Genomic DNA, 22,752 nt, shown 5'->3' with positions numbered 1-22,752 from the left:
GGACTGAATTATATCACTAGCTTTCCTGAGTCTATAGCTGGTAGATGACAGATCATGGGACTTCTCAACCTCCATAATTAAGTGAGCCAAGTCCACATAAAAAAATAAACAAATAAGTAACCTATTGATTCTTTTTTTTTGGAGAATCCTAATACAAGCCCCCATTTTATTAGAGTGTCCTCCCTCCACAAACCCTTGTGCCCAAGGAAGGTGAGATTATCCTAGATCAGGGTAAATCCTTACAATTTAAAATAGAAAGTGTGGCAGTGCTTGTATATCTGTCTCTGTAGCTCCTGGGGCAGCTTGGCAGGGCCAAGTAGAGGTCCACCCCCATCCCCAACACACACACACACACGCACACACACACACACACACACACACACACACACACACACATACACATACACACCAGCCACCTCCAGGCATGGGCAGCCACTTCTCTTTACTTAATTCACCAACCAAATTTTATTTTCTATGTGTGCCTCAATCAAATTGGGAAGCATCATGAAAGCCTTTTGTGATAATCCCAAATTGCATGCCACTGTCCGATTTGCATAGGAATATATAGCTGTGATGGGCCAAATAAGATCTTGAGGGGATTCTGCTGGGGGTTTATAGGAAAGGTTCCTTGCTTTTAAACAAGAATACATGAGAACAGTCTTTTTTGCCAGTGGACATTGCTGTCTGCTTGTGGATTCCTGAGATGAAGCAGCCATCTTAGAACTGTGATGGCAGCCAGCCTAAGAAAAAAGCCAACACACTGAACATGGCAGAAGAAAAAGTGAAAGCCATGGGAACCTTCATGACAATGATGAATCACTGAACCAACCTCTAGCTGCACATAACCCAGAAGTTCTTCCTTAAGATAATTCATTTTTCTTATTCCAGTGGGTTTTATTTTGTGGATTTTCAAATATAAGTTGAAAGAGCAATTCACAAAATAATTGACAATGCTTAGCAATCTGTCACCAGCTTAGTGCTCAAAATCCTCTCCCTGCTGCACAGTGACAACCATCAAAGGCAACCTGGTGGGTCCCCAGTTGCTTGACACCAGGGAAAAGTGGATTTCAGTTGGATTCCAGACATTAAGAGCCATGATTTTGTAGTGGCTTCCCATCAATCATGACATCCAAGGGGCTCAGCAGGTAGATATGGAGATGGTGGGAAGCTTTTTTTTAAAAAAATTCCCTTGTTTTTCAAACCATTTTGAGTTGACTTTTTGATTATTTGCAGCCAAAACCATCTTCAGTGATAAATCTATCTTCAGATAATTAGCAGTAAATTTATGTGGCCTATTTTGAGTAAAAACTCAGGAGAAAATTGTGCAGCAATTCATAATTCTGCCAACATTCCCCCAAATCTTAGGATGATGGATCTTAAGTGAATTTTTCCCAAAAAGAAAGACAAGTGAGATGCCAGAAAATTATTTTTCATGTGATCATCTGACACTCATCAGGGGAGTCATAAAGCACCCTTGAATGGTAAAGCTTCACCTTGTCTCAGTGTTGAATTACAGGCAGCATAATTTCAAAATTACAATCCATACTTTAGTCCTCTTGTGTATTCTCTTTTAGAGAACTTCAACAGACTTGCCTTGTTTTGTCTTAGGAGCATGTCCAAAAACAGAGGTTCTAAAAATTAATCTCCAACTCCCCCCAAATCCCATTCCCATTAAGAATTTTTGCCCCCAGACCTTAAATTCAGTGAAAAGAATGTGCTGGATACTAGCAGAAAGAACAGGAATAAAGTTCAGGTTGGTTTGCTTTGCTTAAACTGTTCTGTTACCTCTGATATTGTTTAGATAGAAAGTTGCAGTAGAGTGAGCAATGGGTTTTCCTGATACGGAGGGAAAAGCTGGAGATTTTGCAGTACTGAGGCTGGCACCTATTTCCTAGTAGATCTCTCTGGATTGTGGTAGTGACAAGATGCTGGGAAAATGAATAATACAGTATAAAGATCCCAACCTCCTTTGCATAGACACAAAAAAACTATGCAGCACTGCATGAATAAGGGGCTTGCAGGGTGACAGTTTGGACTACAGATCAGAGGGTCATTTCCTGAATGTTCAATGCTAAAGCAGACCTGGAGTGCTTTTGTATCAATAACTCTGAGTAGAAACCTCACACAAGATGAAACTATGCAACATTCTGAACACTATTAAATATTTTTTAAAATATTCAAATAAAAGGCAATCACAGACTACTTTTAATTCCCTCTACATAATGTCACACCCACTTATGAGAAACTACTTCATTTCCCCTCATGTGCTGGAAATTAATGAACATTGGATATAAAGAAAAGAAATGCCCAGTATGCATGGCACCTTAAATAGTTGAGAGTCCCAAATACTACAAAAGCATTCTCAACTCAAACATGGGATATGAAGTGAAAATGTTCTTGGAGAAAATATTCTCTAATAATACTTACTTACTTCTGAGGGTGCTGCAAAGCTCTATTAACACCAAGGAACACTTTGAGATCTCCAAATAAAATCACCATAGAAATGAAAAGTATTATTATTATAGTTTTGAAATAATTTCACACCTAGGGATGAGAAAGCCCAAGGCCAAATTTTACGACTTTTCTCCTGCCTGATAAACAAGAAATGTCACAAGCATGGAGGATAGGGATGGAAATCAAACAGAACAAAGACATCAAAATTTATCTTTTACTAAAGTTTTGTATTTCCCTATATGTCATTTCAGGGAACTGGGGTGGGGGTGGGGGTGTCCTTAAAGTCAAGGTTAAGAACAGGGTTAAGTACAGTGACAAAATTCTTTGTAGTTTTTGTACCAGATAAAGCAGCAGCCAGCTGATATGAAACTTGGTTCTCTTCTATGGGACACATTTCCTACCAAAGCAATTGTCAAACTTAAAAAATGGCCATACAAATCATTACCTAAATTATCCAACACTATGACCTCACCTGAGGTCAAAAAATTGCTGCTTCAACATAAGGATTTCTATTCTGCTACTGAGAACAGTGAGAAAGATAGTCATGTGTTATTCTAATGGTGATGGTGATTATTATGATGATGGTGATAGTGGTGGTGATGGTGATCGCTCTGGTGATGATGTAAGGGTAAGGGTAGAACAGAAGTCCTCAAAATACAAATTCTTGGTCGCCATCTCAGGCCTTGAAGATAGAGCCCAATTATTTCTCTTAACTATAAACATTAGGATAACAACTGAAATATTTGTAAAAAAAAATCTTGATTAAAGAATATAGACCCTGCAGACACACTGGCTGGTGCCTTATCCCAATTCTAGTACTTCCTATCCATGAGCTGGACAAACTACTTATCTTTCACCTTCAATTTCCCCATCAATATAATGGAAATTTTAGTATGACCCAGTTACACAATTGAGATACTATTGTCACTTACTTCATAGGAGAGTTGACTAGGAAAGTAAACAATCTTTTAAAAGCATACATTAATTACAAAATAGACAAAAGTTTATATGTTAAAGGAAACACAACCAATCAGATAACTTGACTAAGCAGTAGGAAAAAATACCAATACTATCTATTTAAACAAAAATTTTGATATATTTGGAGGCTGTTGGGACAACAAGTGGTAGAATGTGTGCCAGAGAGTCATTACTAAAATTGATACATTAGGAAAAAATAATGTGAACACATTATTATAAGTAGAGAGATAAACAACAGAAGTGGCAGAATTCAAAGTTGCCAATTCTAAGTAAAAGGTCTGAACAGAGGGAGGGAGGTAAAAAAAAGGGGGATAGATGTTGTATTTTTTCAAAATGTTATTTTACTTAATGTAGATACATTGTTTTTTATCAAAATAAAAATAAATTTTAAAGGATAATTTATAATGTTTATAAGTACAGTCTTGTATTCTTATATACTGGAGTTAATACAAAATTTTTCAATTTATGAAAACTTGCTTTTTTGAAAACAGACTGATCTAATTCCTCCAAATATGCCCACAAAATATTCAATTCTTAAAAGTGTCCAATAAACATGGCCTTTGTTTCTAACACACTATATATATATATCTTCTTAAAATATCTGCAGAATTGAATTAAAGATGGCATAAAAAGAAGAAAAAGAGAGAATTTCCATTGTACAATCAAGGTTGCAGCAGGAAGGAGATGGTAGCTTCATCCAGTGTAACTTAAATTCACCCAGACAAGACAATAATTACAGGCTTAAGGGAAACCATTAAAAATTGGTGTAGTACCCTGGAATTAGCAAAAATTGTAACTGTGAACTGTAAATATGCAAAGGGAGGAAGCAAATACCAAATAGTAGAAAGGGCTGCACCTGCAGAAGAGGGGCCCTGGGCAGATACTGTGGCCTTCCTTTAGAGGAGCATAGCCATTTCCAACACATAGTCAGGAAATAATTCCAATTTTGCATTCCCACATCATTATCCAGTATTTCCCACTGAAACTGTAATGAAAAACTAGTGATCAATGGAGCCCAGGAGATGTTAGAACAGAGCTTAGCCTCCTAGGACACACAGCTCTATAGAGAGAAAAGCACAGGTAACAAATGAGAATATCTAGCCCAAGCACTATGCAGAGTTGTTGTTAATTTACCTCTTTCTTGTACTCATAAAATAAGCTCCCCAGTTTTTCATCTGTTTAGAAGATAAGTATGAAATAGTCAATCATACCTGATGTCATGTAACACTTGACAATTTGATAAGCATATATATATATATATATATATATATATATATATATATATATATATATATAATCTTTATGTGATCCTCAAAACAGCCCTATGTAGTACACAGAGCAAGGGTTACCTTGACTTTACAGATGAGGAATCTGAGACCTTAAGGAAAGAGGAACCTTGCCCAGAGTCACAAAGCCAGAGTGGCAGAACCAAAACCAGAAGGTATGCTTCCTAATACTTCAGCTCTTTCCACCATTGAATGCTGTCATGCTATTTATTCACAGTAGGAGTATAAAATTGATGTCCCTTTGAAAAAAATCACTAACCAGCTTTTTTCCAGGCTTTGCACAGAACCCAGAAGTAGTCAACAAACAAGACAAAAAGGAAAACAGAAAACTTGCCCATTCCATTCTCAAGAAATCACAAACAATGTAAGGGACAGAAAGAATGGAGATTTTAGTAAATCACATTTTATACATCGTCAAAAAGAATGTGTTGATAGATCTGTCTCCATCCATCTACGTAGGACCTAGGCCCAGGGAAGGCCTGGTCCATCCCCCTGCCAGCAGACACTCGCCAGAGCTCAGGCTCCTGCACAGGACAACGTCCTCTGACCAGAACACTTACTCCAGAGCTCAGGCACAGCCCAGACCCAGGCCCAGGGAAGGCCTAGGCCCATTCAACCACCAGCAGAGAGCTTCAGGTACTCAGGCTCCAGCACAGGATTGCTTCCGCACACCTGCATGGGACCCAGCCCCAGGGTAGGTCCTCTTCCACCGCCCCTTCCCCACACCTGGGAGCCCAAGCCTAACCCACTTCCAACTTGGGATACTGCAGCTAACACCATAGCCCTCCCCATGCAGTAGCCTTTACCTTTCAACAAGAGACAGAGCCTAGGAGCAGCTGCATCTCAGAGCAGGCATCCCAAAGACAGTGTAAGGCCCATCCTTTCAGCCCCATCTCTGACTTTGCATCCATCTTGGGGCACCTCCACTGCTATCTCAAGTTATCTCCACTGTTTTCGCCACCACCTTTAGTTGCAGTAGCATACATCTAGGGATATCTGCAGTGTCTGGAAGCCCAACATAAAGGTGAGGTACAGATAATCTGCATGGATACTGTAAGATTATAGTGTAGAAAGTGTAAAATCTCAGATCCACACAGCAAAAAAGGAAGACACAAAGACAACATGAAAAAACAAGGGAGGAAAGTGCCCCAAACAAACCAGGGTACTACAATAAAAGAACCCATGGATAGCAAAATTGTTGAATGTCAGAAGGAGTTCAGAATGTTTATAATTAAAATGACTGTGAATTAAAGAATGACCTAAATAAGCAAATACAGGCAAAAATTGATCACTTCAACAAAGAGATAGGAGAGCAAGAAAGAGATAGAATCTATGAAAAAAAACCAGAAATCCTTGAAATGAAGGAAACAACAACAACAACAACAAAAACAAGTAGAAAACTCAATAGAAAGCATCACCAACAGACTAGATCACTTGGAAGACAGAAGGTCAGATAATGAAGACAAAGTATATAATCTGGAAAATAAAGTTGACCACATAGTGAAGATAGTAAGAAACCATGAACAGAACATACAAGAATTATGGAATAGCATCAAAACACCAAATCTGGGGGCTGGGGATGTGGCTCAAGCAGTAGCATGCTTGCCTGGCATGTGCAGGGCGCTGGGTTCGATCCTCAGTACCACATAAAAATAAAAAATGAAGATGTTGTGTTCACAAGAAACTAAAAAACAAATATTAAAAAATTCTCTCTCTCTCTCAAAAAAAAAAAAAAAAAAAAAAAAGAAAGAAAAGAAAGAAAGACTAAATCTAAGAGTTATTGGGATAGGAGAAAGCACAGAGTTCCAAACCAAAGGAATGTACAAACTCTTCAATGAGATAATATCAGAAAATTTCCCAAGCATGAAGAATAAATTGGAAAATCAAATTCAAAAGGCTTACAGGATGCCAAATGTACAAAATTACAACAGATCTCCACCAAGGCACATTATAATGAAAATGCCTAGTATACAGAATAAGGATAGAATATTAAAGGCCACAAGAGAGAGGAATCAGACAACATAGAGGAAGAGGTCAATTCATATCTCAGCAGATTCTTCAAACCAGACCCTCAAAGCCAGGAGATCATGAAACAACAAATGCCAAGTTATGAAAGATAATGAATTCCAACCAAGAATCATATCTATCAAAATTAAGCTTTAGATTTGAAGGTGAAATAAAAATCTTTCATGATGAGCAAAAGTTAAAAGAATTTACAACTAGAAAGCCTGCATACAGAACATACTTGGCAAAATAGTTGATGAAGAGGAAATGAAAACAATGATGCAAATGAGCAGAGGCAGGTATTACACTTAAGAAAAAACTAATCAAAGGAGAAACCAAGTCAAGTCAAATAAACAAAATGGCTGGGAATACAAATTATGTCTCAATAATAACCCTGAATTTTAATAGCCTAAATTCATAAACCAAAAGACATAGGCTAGCAGATTGGATCAAAAAAAAAAAAAAAAAAAAAAAAGACCCGACAATATGCTGGCTCATAGGAAAAGACATCCACAGACTGAAGGTAAAAGGTTGGGAAAAAATCATAGCACTCACATGGACTGAGGAAACAAGAAGGGTTTTCCACCAAATATCAAAGTAAACTTCAAGCTAAAGTTAATCAAAAGGAATATAAAAGGACACTGCATACTGCTCAAGGGAATCATACACCAAAAAGACATAACAATTATAAATATATATACTCCAAACAATGCAGCATCAGTGTTCATCAAACAAACTCTTCTCAAGTTCAAGAATCAAATAGACTACAACACAATAATTCTGGTTGACTTTAACACATGTCTTTCACCATTGGATAGATCTTCCAAACAAAAGCTGAACAAAGAAACTATAGAACTCCATAATTCATATAATCAATAACTGATATATCCATATAAAATATTTCATCCTTCAATGAGCAAATACACATTCTTCTCAGAAGTACATGGATCATTCTCTAAAATAGACCTTATATTATACTACAAAGCAACTCTTAGCAAGTACAAAAAGTAGAGATACTACCCTGCATAATGGAATGAAACTAGAAAACGATGATAAAACAAATGAAACTACTCCAACACCTGGAGGCTAAATAATATGCTACTGAATGAACAATGGGTTGCAAAAGACATCAAGGAGGAGATTAAAAAGTTTTCAGAGGTAAATGAGAACACTAATAAAACATATTGAAACCTCTGGGACACTATGAAGGCAATACTAAAAGGAAAGTTCATTGCATGGGGTTCATTCCTTAAAAGAAGAAAAAGTCAATAAATGACCTAACATTACATCTCAAAGACCTAGAAAAAGAAGAACAAATCAACACCAAAAGCACTAGAAAGGGGCTTGGGTTGTGGCTCAGTGGTAGAGCGCTCACCTGGCATGCACAGGAAACTGGGTTCATTCCTCAGAACCACATAAATATAAAATAAAAGAATATTGTGTCTACCTAAAACCAAAAAATAAATATTTAATGAAAGCAGTAGAAGACAGGAAATAATTAAAATCAGAGCTGAAGTCAATGAAATTGAAAAAAAGAAACAATTAAACAGTTGGTTCCTTGAAAAAATAAATAAAATTGACCAACCCTTAGTCATGCTAATGAAGAGAAGCACAGATAAAGCTCAAATTACTAACATACATGATGAAAAAGGAAATATCACAACAGACACTATAGAAATACAGAAGATAATCAGAAATTATTTTGAAAAAAATGTTCTTCAATAAAAAAGAAAATATCAAAGGCATCAAAAAATTTCTAAAGTCATATGATTTGCCCAAATTGAATCAGGATGATATATGCAATTTAAACAGATCAATTTCAAGGAATGAAATAGAAGACACCATCAGAAGACTACAAACCAAGAAAAGCCCAGGACCAGACAGATACAGAGTTGAGTTTTACCTTTAATGAAGAACTAATAACAACACTCCTCAAATTATTTTGTGAAATAGAAAAAGAGGGAGTACTTCCAGACTCATTCTATGATGCCAATATTCCAAAACCAGGCAAAGACACACCAAAGAAAGAAAACTTCAGATCAATATTTCTACTGAACATAGATGCAAAAATTTTCATAAAATTCTGGCAAATCAAATACAAAAACATATCAAAAAGATAATGCACCACAATCAAGTTGGGTTCATCCCAGGGATGCAAGGTTGATTCAACATAAGGAAATCAATAAATGTAATTCATCACATCAATAGACTTAAAGATAAGAATCATTATTATCTCAATAGATGAAGAAAAAGCACCTATTCATGTTCAAAACACTAGAAAAACTAGGGATAATAGGAACGTATCTCAATATTGTAAAAGCTATCTATGCTGAAACTACATCAACATCATTCTAAATGGAGAAAAATTTAAAGCATTCCCTCTAAAAACTGGAACAAGACAGGGATGCCCTCTTTCACCACTTCTATTTAACATAGCACTTGAAACACTCACCAGAGCAATTAGACAGATAAAAGAAATTAAAGGGATACAGATAGAAGAGAAAAACTCAAATTAGCATATTTGCTGGTGATATGATTTTATACCTAAAAGATCCAAAAATTCCACAAGATAACTTCTATAACTAATAAATGAATTCATCAAAGTACAGGATAGAAAATCAACACCCGTAAATTATATTTCTATATATCAGTAAAAAATCCTCTGAAAGGGATATGAGGGAAACTACCCCATTTACAGTAGCCTCAAAAATAAAATAAAATACTTAGGGATCAACTTAACGAAAGAGGTAAAAGACCTCTACAACAAAACTACAGAATACTAAAGAAAGAAATTAAAGAAGACCTTAGAAAATGAAAAGATCTACTTTGTTCTTGGATAGGCAGGATTAATATTATCAAAATAACCATACTACCAAAAGCACTATACAGATTTAATACAATTCCAATCAAAATCCTAATGACGTTCATCAAAGAAAAAGAAATCATGAAATTCACCTGGAAAAATAAGAGACCCAGTATAGTTAAAGCAATCCTTAGCAAGAGTTAAGCAAGTGGCATCAATATACCAGATCTTAAACTATACTACAGAGAAATAGTAATAAAAACAGCATGGTACTGGTACCAAAATAGACTGGCAGAAAAATGGTACAGAATAGAGGACATAGAGACAAACCCACATAACTACAGTTGTCTTGTATTAGACAAAGGCACCAAAAACATCCATTGAAGAAAAGTTAGCCTCTTTAACCAATGGTGCTGGGAAAACAAGAAATCCATATGCAACAAAATGAAATTAAACCCCTATCTCTCACAATGAACAAAACTCAACTCAAAGTGATCAAGGACCTAGGAATTAAACCAGAAACCCTGTGTTTCTAATAGAAGAAAAAGTGTGTCTAATAGAAGAAAAAGTAGGCCAAAATTTCCAACATGTTGTATTAGGCCCTAACCTCCTTAGTAAGACTCCTATATCACAAGAAGTAAAACCAAGAATCAATAAATGTGATGGATTCAAATTAAAAAGTTTCTCAGCAAAGGAAATAATCAGTGAGGTGAATAGAGAGCCTACATTTTGGGAGCAAATTTTTACCACTTGCACATCAGATAGAGTACTAGTCTCTAGGATATATAAAGAACTCAAAAAACTTTATACACACACACACACAAAAAAAAAAAAAAAACAATCAATAAATGGGCCAAGGAACTAAACAGACACCTCCCAGAAGATGTTGTAAAATCAATCAACAGACATATGAAAAATATTCAACATCTCTAGCAATTATAGAAATGCAAATCAAAACTACTCTGAGATTTCATCTCACTCCAGTCAGAACGGCAGCTATTAAGAAAACAAACAACAATAAGTGTCAGCGAGGATGTGAGGGAAAAGGCATACTCATACATTGCTGGTGGGACTTAAAATTGGTGCAGCCAATATGGAAAGCAGTATGGAGAATCCTCAGAAAACTGAGAATGGAACCACCATTTGACCCAGCTATCCCACTCCTTGGTCTATACCAAAAGGACTTAAAAACAGCATAACTATAGGGACACAGACACATCAATATTTATAGCAGGACAATTCACAATAGCTAAACTGTGGAACCAACCTAGATGCCCTTCAGTTGATGAATGGTTAAAAAAAAACCTGTGGTATATATATATATATATATATATATATATATATATATATATATATATATATATATATATATATATATACACACACAATGGAATACTATTCAGCATTAAAAGAGAATAAAATCATAGCATTTGCAGGTAAATGTATGGAGCTGGACAATATAATGCTAAGTGAAGTTAGCCAATTCCACAAAACCAAATGCCAAATGTTTTCTCTTATATAAGGATGCTGATTCATAATGGGGTTGGTGGGGAGGAGCATAGATGGATTAGATGAACTCTAGATAGAGCAAAGGGGAAGGAGGGGAAGGAATGTGACTCTACTCCGTGTACAATCAGAGATATGAAAATGTGTGCTCTCTAGGTGTACTATGAATTGTAATGCATTCTGCTGTTATACATAACAAATTAGAATTAAAAAAGAAAAAATGATGATAATAGAATGAATCTAATATGATTTTCCTATGTACACATATGAAATTACCTAAGTGAACCCCACCATCATGCCCACTTACAAGAATGGGGTTCTAATTAAAATAAGATACATCTTATGCTTGTATAATACTATCAAAATAGATTTTGCTATCATGAATAACTAAAAAGAATCAATAAAATAAATACTTTTAAAGTGATTTTTTTTAAGAAGAAGATCACAATTAAAAATAAATAAATAAATGAGTGGAAGAAGATAGTAGAATAGAAGAAGGGGAACAGGGCAGGGGTGTGGGGGAAGGTGGTAGGAGCACCAGGACTGAAATGGAGTAAATTAAATTCCATGCAATGATGATTATGTCAAAATGAACACAACTATATATGCAAGTATAATGCACTAATAAAAGCATAAAAATAAAGTGTTCAGTGGAGTAAAAATATTCAAAAGAAATAAAAATTGGGGGGAAATTAGGACACTATTTAAAGAATATAATTGGTTGGGGGATGCTGGGGCAAACATAAGAAAATCACAACCCATTCATAATCCCCATGCCACACAAAGACCAAGTTCACCAAAATTGAGAGGTATATCTTCTCTGTTTTGCTTATCTCTTTCGGCCACACTCCTGTATAGTTATATATATCCTTTGAGAATTTGAGAAGCAGTCAAGAGTGACTTCTGTGTCCCAAATACAGGAGTTGTGGGGAGTACAGCAAAACAGCTCATTTTTAAAAGTCTAATTGAGAACTCTCCATTCGTAGTAATCTATTGCAAAAAATTCAGCTACTTACAACAGAAGAAAGTAACATCCAAATATATCCCATTTATTCTAAATCTAGTTCACTAGTGTATAAACTACTCTCTCAGCTATGGTTCTGTGGTTGCAAGCAACAGAAATGAATTTGCTAATTTTAAAAGGATGGTAAAGGGCAAATCCATGGCAGACTAGAAAATAAGTTTGGAAACCATTAATAACCAATATGGACATAAAGGTCAGGAAACAGGGATCTCATAGCGGATATTATCAGATTAGAGTATGCATCTGGGACAAAAAAGAAACCTTTAGCTAAAGATCCAAATTCAAAGAAGGAACATCCACTTAACCAAGCTTGAGGTCATGCACCAACCTTTAGGCTAAGCTTAAGCTTCTGATTACAGTTCCACTAAACTAATCATCTCTAAAAGAAATAAAAGTGCTATAAAGTAAAAACAAATACAGGATAGGCCTTTCCTCAAAATTTCCTTAAGAATCTAACTAGCAGCAGATCATGGATTTCTTAAGACTATAATTTCCTAAAATTACATTAATAGTTGACCTCATACAACCAAAAAAGGTATTTTCTTTGATGCCTACAAAATTTTAATCTGAGAACTTTTCATCTGTACAAGTCTTACTTTCCATATTACCTGAAAGTTACCTTTCCATTTGATTTCTAAAGATAAAGTAGAATTTGCTCTTGTTTGGTAATAAAAAACTCATTTTGGAAACATTATCTGAAGCTTCTACAAAGAATAAAATTCTCTAAATATCTAATGAATAAATTCATAAAGATTCTTCTGGGTCTGCTACTGCTAATAATGATGATGATGATGATGATAGTAATATTAACAACAGCAGCATCAGCTTACATCTATAACCACTTATCATGTTTTAAGCCCTTGACACATAATAACTCACATAATTAACACAATCATGTAGCAGACAACATTATTATCTCCATTTCACAGATTAGGAAACTGATATATACAAAGAGAGTGAATTACTTGTCCATGATCTATTATCCAACTCATGGATTATTTAAGAGTACCAAGGCAACAAAGAATTTTCATTGAAGTAGGGAAAATAGATGTGTAAATGTGAAAACACTGTCCAAGAGGAATATGAGTACCATAGCTATTCTTAATGACCACAAAGTTCTCAAGATGTCTACATCACCATTAACTCCAATATGTCATGAACACTTATTTCTAGGCGTTACCAAGTACTGCTTTTATTCCAAGAAGTGGTGCAATTTTCCAGAGAAATATAATCTAAATGGTTAGAAATAAGTATCTATCTCTTAAGATAATATTTTCTTCACTAATGGCCAGTTACTAATTACAGCAAAATTCAAAGCCAACCAGCTATCATGCACCAGATTTGGGCCATCCCAAAGCAAATCCTTAAAATGAGAGTTTATGTGGCTCACAGTTTGATTATTCAAAAGGGGGTTTCTCTAATTGCTCAATAAAATTCTTCTTTACTCTCAAACTGAAATAGATTTGTCATAAAGTTAGGAAAAAATTAAAATATAAGGTAAATCAAAATGGATTTTCAACTTTAACTAAAGTGGTCATGGTCATGATTGCTGTAATAAAAATGACAGAAAAAAAACCCTAAAATTGTCAAAAACATAATTGATGATGAAAAGAAATGTAAAATTATGGTATATTTCACCCTGACCACCAAAGACTCTTGATGAAACGGCAGCCCTATAATTCCCCACAATGAATTCTCTCAATTAAACACTTTAGCAGAACAGAAATTAAACAATGAATCAAAGAACAATGCTGTACTGAGGTGTGCTTATAAATACATCTAGCAAAGAGGAAACAATTACATTATCCATGTAAAAAACAACCAATGGTAATGTTTCACAGAAGGCTGAATAGGTATTTTTCCCATTGCTCAAACTTGGAAGTTCATTTCCTGTAATTCACTTAAGGTCCAGAGTGACTGGGTAGAATGCCATTAGCTACACCAACTGGGCTGGCTTTCTCTTTTCTACAATACTGGCTCCACCAGGCAACTGAACAACTGACTTTCATGATAAATTTCATCCAACCCAATTGAAATGCCACTCTGCATTTTATTTTAAATGCTTTATCTGGCCAGCTAGTTTTATTTAACTATTGACCAGAAATTGAACAAGTGCATTCTTTTTCCATCTAGCATTAATCTTAGTAAACTTAGTTCCATTGGAACGTCTTAACTTCTGAGAAGAAAGCCAAAGTCAGCAAGCATACCAGTGCATTTGGCTACCCACAGCACATCATTTAATTTCCTCCCATTCTCTGCTAACTATTGCTCAGCGCTTTTGCCTGTGAGGGAGGACAAGCAGGTGGTTAAGGAAGTTTTCCTTTCAGCTATATCTTTAATCCAAGTGTTTAAACCTCTGAATAAAAGAAAAATCAATGTTGTAAATGCAATGTTTGTCAAGGCCATAAAATAAATACTCTTATCTTTACAGACTCTTCTGGATGGATTTCCCTCCTTTGCTGAGTTTCAAAGCTACAAAAAGAAACAAAAAACTGAGGAGTTCACAAGAAAAACACAACATGTTTTCTTTCCATGTTTCTAAGTAGAATTTCCATGTTTCATGGTATGTGTTATCAAATAACCATCAAATAATACATTGATAAATCAGTAGTCAAATAAAACATTGTGCCTCATACCCTCTGCCAAAGAGACCAATAAGAGACAGTCTTCTATGCTTGGATATGGTATGAGTATCCTCTAAAGCTTCATGTATTGAAGTTTAATTCCCACTCTGAGGTGTTAAGATGGTGGAAATTTAAACTGTTTATGATATTTAGAGGTGGGAGCTTTGGAAAATCATTCGGATAAGATAAGGTTATTAGGGCAGACTCCATGATTGAATCTGATAGTTTTATAAGAAGAGGAAGAGAGACCAGAGAGACATATAGACACTTGCACTTCCTGTCTCTTGACATATGATGCCTTGCACAACTTCCAAACTCTACCAGCAAAAAGGCCCATCGCCAGATGTGGCCCTTTGAACTTGTGTTTAAATATCAAAGGGAGATAAGTAGAGTAGAAGAAAGGGTCCGCAGGAGGGAGGAGAGAAAATACTAGGGAATGATATTGGCCAAATTATATCATGTGCATGTATAAATATGTAACAACAAATACCACCTTTATGTATGACTATGATGTACCAATACAAAATATGGGAGAAAAATGAACTTTTTTTATGTAACTTGTCTGGTGTGTGATATTATGCTATTAGTAATAGAAAATAGCCTGATACACAGTTACGCATGGCTTTGAAATGGTATGAGTATCCTATAAGGCTTCATGTATTGAAGTTTAATTCTCACTCTGAGGTGTTAAGAGGGTGCACACTTCTGCACTGAATGGAGTCACACAAACCTCGCCAAATCTACAGTCATATCTTTTAGGATATGAACACCTCAACAGGGGAATGTCTTACAAAGTACAGACATGAAAATCAAACTAGACATTAGTATGGTACATGCAATCTGACCAAGCATTTATTTTCTTATTCATTTTGCATCTGCCTCGCATATTCCGTTTCCACTTCCCTGAAAAAGTTTTATTTGGGGGAGCCTATTCAATTTATATGAGGTGCCTGATCCTTCAGTCCATACTTCACCACTGGTCTCTGTGCCTATAGGCACAACATACTTTCACGAGGTAGGGTGCAGTCTTTTCTCAAAAGAACTTGCAAAGCAGGAAGCTACTTCACATTTCCAATGAAACCTCTCCTTGTTAATTTCAGCTCCCTGACCAAAATATGCTAAATGCACTGACCACGCACATATCAACATCAACTGTGTAATGATACTGTAAGCAATAGTAATAACTTAAGTTTTGAGGAAGCAGATTCTATACCGACCCAACATTACCCATATGGTAGTTCTATGAAAAGAATTGAAACATGCCCTTTACCTCATTCTGGGCTAGGCTCTAACATCTTCTAAAGGAGCAGTAGTTGGGAATGATCAAATACTCCTTTCTTTTCCCATGATTCTTCCCCCTCAACACACAACTTCAATATCCTGAATGACTGCTTTAGCTCTTGTGGGGCTATTTACCTTCATATTTCTCTATTCTAACAAAGAACTCATTATCCCTGATGCATGACTACCAATGAACAGGTCAGACTTATGGGCTATGATATAAATCTTAGAATACTAATGCAGAAAGTAAGGCCTCTCCATGGAAAAGCATCAAAATTTTTTCCACCCTCATTACATGGGATGCAATAATTTGTGAAAGAAAAGATAAAATAGAAAGATATTATACTTTGTGAAATCTGAAATGGTTTTCGTCTGAAACATGGAGATTGGGCTGAATCCCTTTCCACTTCAAACGCATACACATGCTAAACAAAATTTAGTAATGAATAAATAAACAGAGAGGATGGAAGACAGGATTTCTCTTTAAAAACATACCAAGGGCTGGGGTTGGGGCCCAGTGGCAGAGCACTTGCCTAGCATGTGTGAGGCACTGGGTTCCTTCCTTAGAACTGCATACAAAAATAAATGAATGAATGTTTTCTATCTACAACTACAATTTTTTTAAAAAAAAAGCAGAGTAAGATCTCCATGAGATAAATACAAGCATGTTACACTTAAGATACATCAGAATGAATCCAAGAAATACCAAAGATAAGTAGAAAAGTCAGAGAGGGAAAAAAAAGATTTCTTACAAAAGAACATGGCATTCATAAAAGTAAGAGCTGGGCAGCAAGGGAATCGCATGTTCAAAGTGCTGAGGGAAAAAGTTCAACCAATATTCTATGCCCATGCTAAACTTACCATTCTAAAAAGGCACAGACATAGAACATTATGTGGAGGGGGGAGTGTTACAATTCACATAGTTTACTATGCTAAAAGAAATACTAAAAGACATAATTGAATAAGGAACTGATTCCATACAGAAGGAGTGGGGAATAGAAGCAATTAAAAAACTGAGAAACTGTCAAACATGGTGGTAAATCTAGTGAATTAAAAAATAAATAATGATTATTGCTGAATAATTATTAATCCCTGGTTGTAAATAGGGGAAATCAATGATAATAACAACTGATATTTAGGGTTTGCAAATAAAGTGAAACTTATGGTTGCCACAATCATATGGAACAAAGAAAGGGGGAAATAAATAGGAAGAAGACAGATATGATTAAGTTGCTAAAGATACTTGTTACTCTGATAATTCACTTATTAAAGATAACCAGCATATCTTTCTCTGTAAAGCCAAAAACCCTTGCACACATGCTCACAGAGATTCATACAAGAATGTTCACAGAAGTCTTGCTGGAATGGCAAAAGTGCTGAAAACAACCCAACACCTGTTAACAGTACAACAAACACATTTTTAAAGATTCATAAAATGGAATATTATACAAATTTGAAATATCAGTGAAACCATTACCTGCATCAATGGTTTAAGAGAAAAGAATTATAGAGGGCCATACATAATGTTATTCCATGTATACAACATTGAAAAAAAAGCAAAAACAAATACCATATAGCTTAGAATTCAACATATGAATGGCAAAAAAAGCAAAGAAATGATTTACACAGAATTTAGGCTATCTTGAAAGGAAATGTAATAGGTGAGAAGCACTGGGGGCATTTTGGAATATCGTGATGCTTTATTTTCTTGACTTAGAAAAAGGTATTGGGATGATCAGTTTATCATTTTTTAAAGTATGTATGTACACTTTCAAAAATTATTTGTACAAATATGTAACAACAAATCCCAACCTTATACAAATATGATGCACCAATAAAAACAAGGAAAACAATTGAGGAAATAGAAAAAAATTATTTTGTAGGTATTCTTTATTTCAATTTAAAAACACATAAGAGTTATCACCAAGAGTAGAACAAAAAAATAAATTTCCAAACCAATGGTGGAAATAACATGAAATAAAGTGAATTCTCCAGAAAATACCAGAATGGAAGGAAGAAAGAAGCAAAGGAAAACAAGGTGAGTATAAAGTGAAAAAAAAAAAAGGTATTTCAAATAAGTTTAAATATATCAGTAGACAGAACAAATAGATTAAATATCTGTAAAAATAAAAAATTTGCCAAGTCAGCTTTAAAAAAAAAAAACCTGCTATGTGATATATTAAAAAATACACCTAAACATGAAGAAGGCTTTAAAGGAAAAGTAAGAAAAACTATACACCACGCAAATTGGAACCATGAGAGTGCTAATGGAAATAAACTTACATTAGGTAAAATTGAAGTTAGCTATTGCTACATAACTTATTTTTCAAAAATTAGTAACTTAAATGAATAATTTATTATCTCTCATGGCTTCTATGGATCAAGAATCTGAAACACCATTTTTTTTTCACTCTACAATGCCCATGGCCTTAGCTGGAAGACTTAAAAGTTAGGGATGAGAATCATCTGAAAGCTCATTCCTTCCCATATCTGCCACCTGTTGATGAGGGTTAGCCAAGACCATAGCTGGGCTACCAGCCAGAATATCCACACGTGGCCTCCCCACTTGTCTTGGGTCTCCTCAAAACATGGCACTAAATTTCAAAGACAAGAGTTCCAAGAAGGACAGGAAGATGCTGTATTGTTTAAGCCTCAGGCTTAAAAAACACATAACACTATTTACACTGCACTCACTGATCAGCATAGCCACAAACACCCTCCCCTAGCTCAGACAAAGAGAAGAAAGACACACACATCTCCAAGTGGAAGCACAGCCAATCACATTGTAAGAAGAGCACATGGGACTAGCTAAATGTGTTGGTGTCATCACATTAGGAAACCACAATTGGCCTCAACATTCTTTACAAGCATCTGTGGAACATAAGCAAAAACATGACTATTAGGCTATGAGGGTGGTCTCAAAAGATACCAAAACTTTTCTTATCAGACTGCACTAAAGATGGAAAGCAATTACAAAAAGAGATTTTAAAAATACATTTAAAAATTAGTTAATTTCCCTTTCTTAACTGGGGCTGGACAAGGACATTGATCAAATCCCACTTTATTAGGGTCCATAACTGGAGTCCTAGAAAATCACTAGACTGGTTGGGGATGAATTGGATTTGAAGTGTCCTTGAAACATCCAAAAAACAACATCCAGGTAAGCAATTAAATATGCTGGTCTGTAGTTTAGAGTGACTCTGTAAACATAGGTAGCAAATGGAGGACACAGGACTGAAAGAGGGTTTACTCATACAGTTTTTAACATAAGCAACCTGAGCATTTTTCAGGGCGATAAGGTGGTCCATTTAAGAAAAGGAACCTGAATGTACAGGGGAGAAAAAGAGAAAAAGGTAGCTAATCCTGAAGGTTCCCAAGAAGGTTGGAAAAGTCAGCTAGGGAGACTGGTCTTAAATAGAGCTTTGGTCTAACATTAAGCATTTAAAGCCTTCTAATAAACATTCATGCTATCACCTTAAAGTATTACTTTCTCAGGTGTTTGTTTTCTCTCCTCAATTAGAATCTAAGCTCTTTGAAACCTGTGGGCTTTATTATTCAAACCAACCTACCTTATTTACACACTTCAAGCCCCTGATTCTATGCCAGCACCCATAGTCATTCAATAAATACTTTTGTTCTTTTTTTATTGCATTCTTGATATACATGAAGCAATTATTATGGTTGTTGGATTTTGGCAGTACTAGATCTTGAACTCAGGGACTGGAGCATAATACCTTCTACAACTGAGTTATATCCACATCCCCCATTCAATAAACAGGTGTTGAATAAACAAGTCCATGTGGATTTTACAGTCTTTGTGTGCATCTCTGGTGCTTGAAAATGTGTGTGTAGGTGTGTATGCATGGTGAGTGTGCATGTGTTTGCTCTAATTATTCAAAGTGGGAGAAAATCCCAAAAATTTTTGTTCCTGTGCCAAAGTACATGCACCAGCCAAAAAATCAGGAAAGCCACTCAAGCCTCCCCTCTTTCCCATGTTTTCCTTGACTCCAAAATTCAAGAACCTAAACTACAGACTACCAAAAAAATTCACCTATAGCTCCAATGTTAACACCACTTCTTACTTTCCTCAGGCCCAACTTCCCCACATTTTGTTCTAGGGCAGACAACCTCTATGTCTTTCATATGACCTTCTGCAAAACTTAAATTAGATTTAAATGAATCCAAATAGGTTTGGCCTTCTGCTGCTCCTAAAAGAAGTCAACATGGAAGCAGAGCAGAACAGGCCAATAACACGCTGATTTATCCTGTTTTTCAGATCTTAAAAATCCCAAACCCTTCAATCCATGGTCCAGCACCCAGCTCCGTTAAAAACTGATATAAATTTAAAGAAACATCTTTCCCAAATATAGAAACCTGCTTTGATTGTGATTCATCTTTTCCCATTTGAAAACTATTACTGGAAACCATCCAACCACAACCACACCTTGCCTAAGGGAAGATTGCCTGGAACTGAGGGATTTGCCTCCATTGTTAAGTTCTGCAGACCTCACCTGACTTAAATGCCACGTTGAAGGATTGGTTATTGACCTTTAAGTCTTTAAAAAAATATCTACATACCTAGGAGAGAGCATGTGCATTCAGGTACAAGAATGAGGAGACTGAATAAATTCAGCCCTGGTTTTCATTTTTATGCGACATTCAGTGAGCTGTTACTGCAGACAAATTATTGCAACATTCTTTCAAATAATAGCCAATTTCCAACTACAAGAAGATTCTCAAACCTCTTTCTAAAACCTTTTTCTACACATCGGTGAGAACCAGGCAGTTGGAAAACACAGCCCTGGTTAAACTACCTGATGATAAATGACATTTTAAGCACATGGGGTTATTTGAGAATCTGTATACAGACTTCACAAGATATAGCAGGAAAGAACCAAAAAAAAAAACAAAACCCTGATACTTCTTGGATATATTCTTAGAAGTTTTATATCCATTCATACATATTTCTTATTGAATACTTTGAAAATTTAGATACATTTAGAGTTCAGAGGCAGTAACTGGAATAATTTTTAATTTTGTGATAAGCCTGGGAAATGAGCCCATATTATCAAAATAAGTATATATAAGGCTTTCCATTAGACCATAAGTTCAAGAATAATATGGACCATGTCTTGCTTGTTTCATGCTGAATCTACATCCTCTAGGACAGTGGCTAGCATATAAGATACACTAAATAAAATTTCCTTTATAAATGTGGAGAACAAAATGATTAATAACTTAGTTTTATTGTTATTAAATGTGAACAATAATTAGCAATTCTTAAGCTAGTTTTGTGCTTTGTTCTTTTTTTTTTTCATCTCTTATTTTGGACTTGAGACTTCCATAAAATTAAAAGACCTATGTCCACAGAAGCCTGCCTTTCAGTAGCCTCACACATGCATGCACATGTATACACAAACACCCCACACCCTTGTCACACCTGTTCAATACTGTCATATTTGCCAGGTATTGGAAAAGTAAATTTGCCATGTAGCACAAGATCTAGAAAATCATTAGGTGACATCTGTGGAACAGAATACCAATCAACCAATAATTAGCATCTGAAAATTCATAGAATTACAGGCAAATCAAATTCCATAAAATCTCGGGGAGCATAAACTGAGTTGGTTTGGTGCCCTGTCAATGGTGGGGGGGGGGTGGTCAATGAATCATCTGACCACCAGACAAGACTAGAAAGTACTAGACTAACCCCAGGGGGAGACACTATGACAATGTGACATTTGCACAGGGATGCCCTAACATGGCCCCATTATTTTTTCTCATAATGGGACAACATTTTAATTTAAACAGCTCTGTTCCCAATAGCACAGGCCCTCCCGAAGCTCTACTAGTCTGAATTTGAGAAAAGGAAGTTCATTTTAGGGAGAAACTGAGATTATGCAGATACAGTGTTAAAAATAATCCATTATTAAAAGAGGCCAAACCAGATATTCAGTGTTTAACTTTATTCTTTACCTCTCCATCATTACATAGACTGCAGATAGCTTTATCTGAAAATCCATTCTCATTCAATCAAACTCCTAATCCTGGAGCATCCTCAATGAATACTCTTCAATGCATGCTGAAACCAGTTCAAAAGTTGTGCTACTGAGAGGCATGGAGAGTGACTGTCAGTGCCCTGTGGCCTCAAGAGACCCCTGCTGTCTGGAACTGCTGTCCACATGCTAGTTAGTCCAAAGACACAGGGCCACCATTGTTACCACTGCCTCCAGCCTATCTAAGGTCACCTTTCTTGCATACTGCCTATTTCTAAAGGAAGGAAACCGAGAGGTTGGAGAATGAATGCCAACTCCCATGTTGTTTCTGCAATTGCCAGCTCTACCCCCCCACACACAACACAACTTGAGGAAAGCACCCTAAAAAAGGAGTCTGAGATGAGTGGTCCAACTTCCTTCCAGACTGGGGGTAAATGCCCTGCCTCTACCACATGATCTGTGCATGCCATTTGGATGTGCATCCCCTCCACTCTAAGCCTAGGGCGACTGTTCAGCCTGGCCCCAACTCCACTGCAAGTCAGGCAAAAGTCTGTGCTCCTACTGGCTCCTGGCCCAGTGGCTCAAATGGCCCAGCTATGTCATGGTGGAGAGGGAGTCTGGTTGTGCCCTCCTTTTAATTCTCCATCTGGAAGATTCTCTGGCCGCCATCCCTCTCATTTTTAATCTGACACACACTGCTTATCAGGGAAACTCAGAGCAGCCAAAAGTTCATCTTCCCTTCCCCGTTTCTCAGCTGGTATAATCATAGGGACAGAACAAGGTTGGCATGAGCCAG

At 36.0% G+C, this 22,752-nt stretch overlaps 1 pseudogene; it reads right to left on the bottom strand.

Moving 5' to 3' along the window:
* Positions 1-5,330: 5,330 nt before the first annotated feature.
* The window catches only part of LOC143641216 (cdc42-interacting protein 4-like), a 37,672-nt pseudogene continuing 20,250 nt past the window's right edge, over positions 5,331-22,752 (bottom strand).

This window comes from Callospermophilus lateralis, unplaced genomic scaffold, assembly GCF_048772815.1.
Source record: "Callospermophilus lateralis isolate mCalLat2 unplaced genomic scaffold, mCalLat2.hap1 Scaffold_91, whole genome shotgun sequence".
NCBI classification, from domain to species: domain Eukaryota; kingdom Metazoa; phylum Chordata; class Mammalia; order Rodentia; family Sciuridae; genus Callospermophilus; species Callospermophilus lateralis.
The sequence above is the reverse complement of the archived record's forward strand: the minus strand, read 5'-3'. Positions and strand labels throughout refer to the sequence as shown.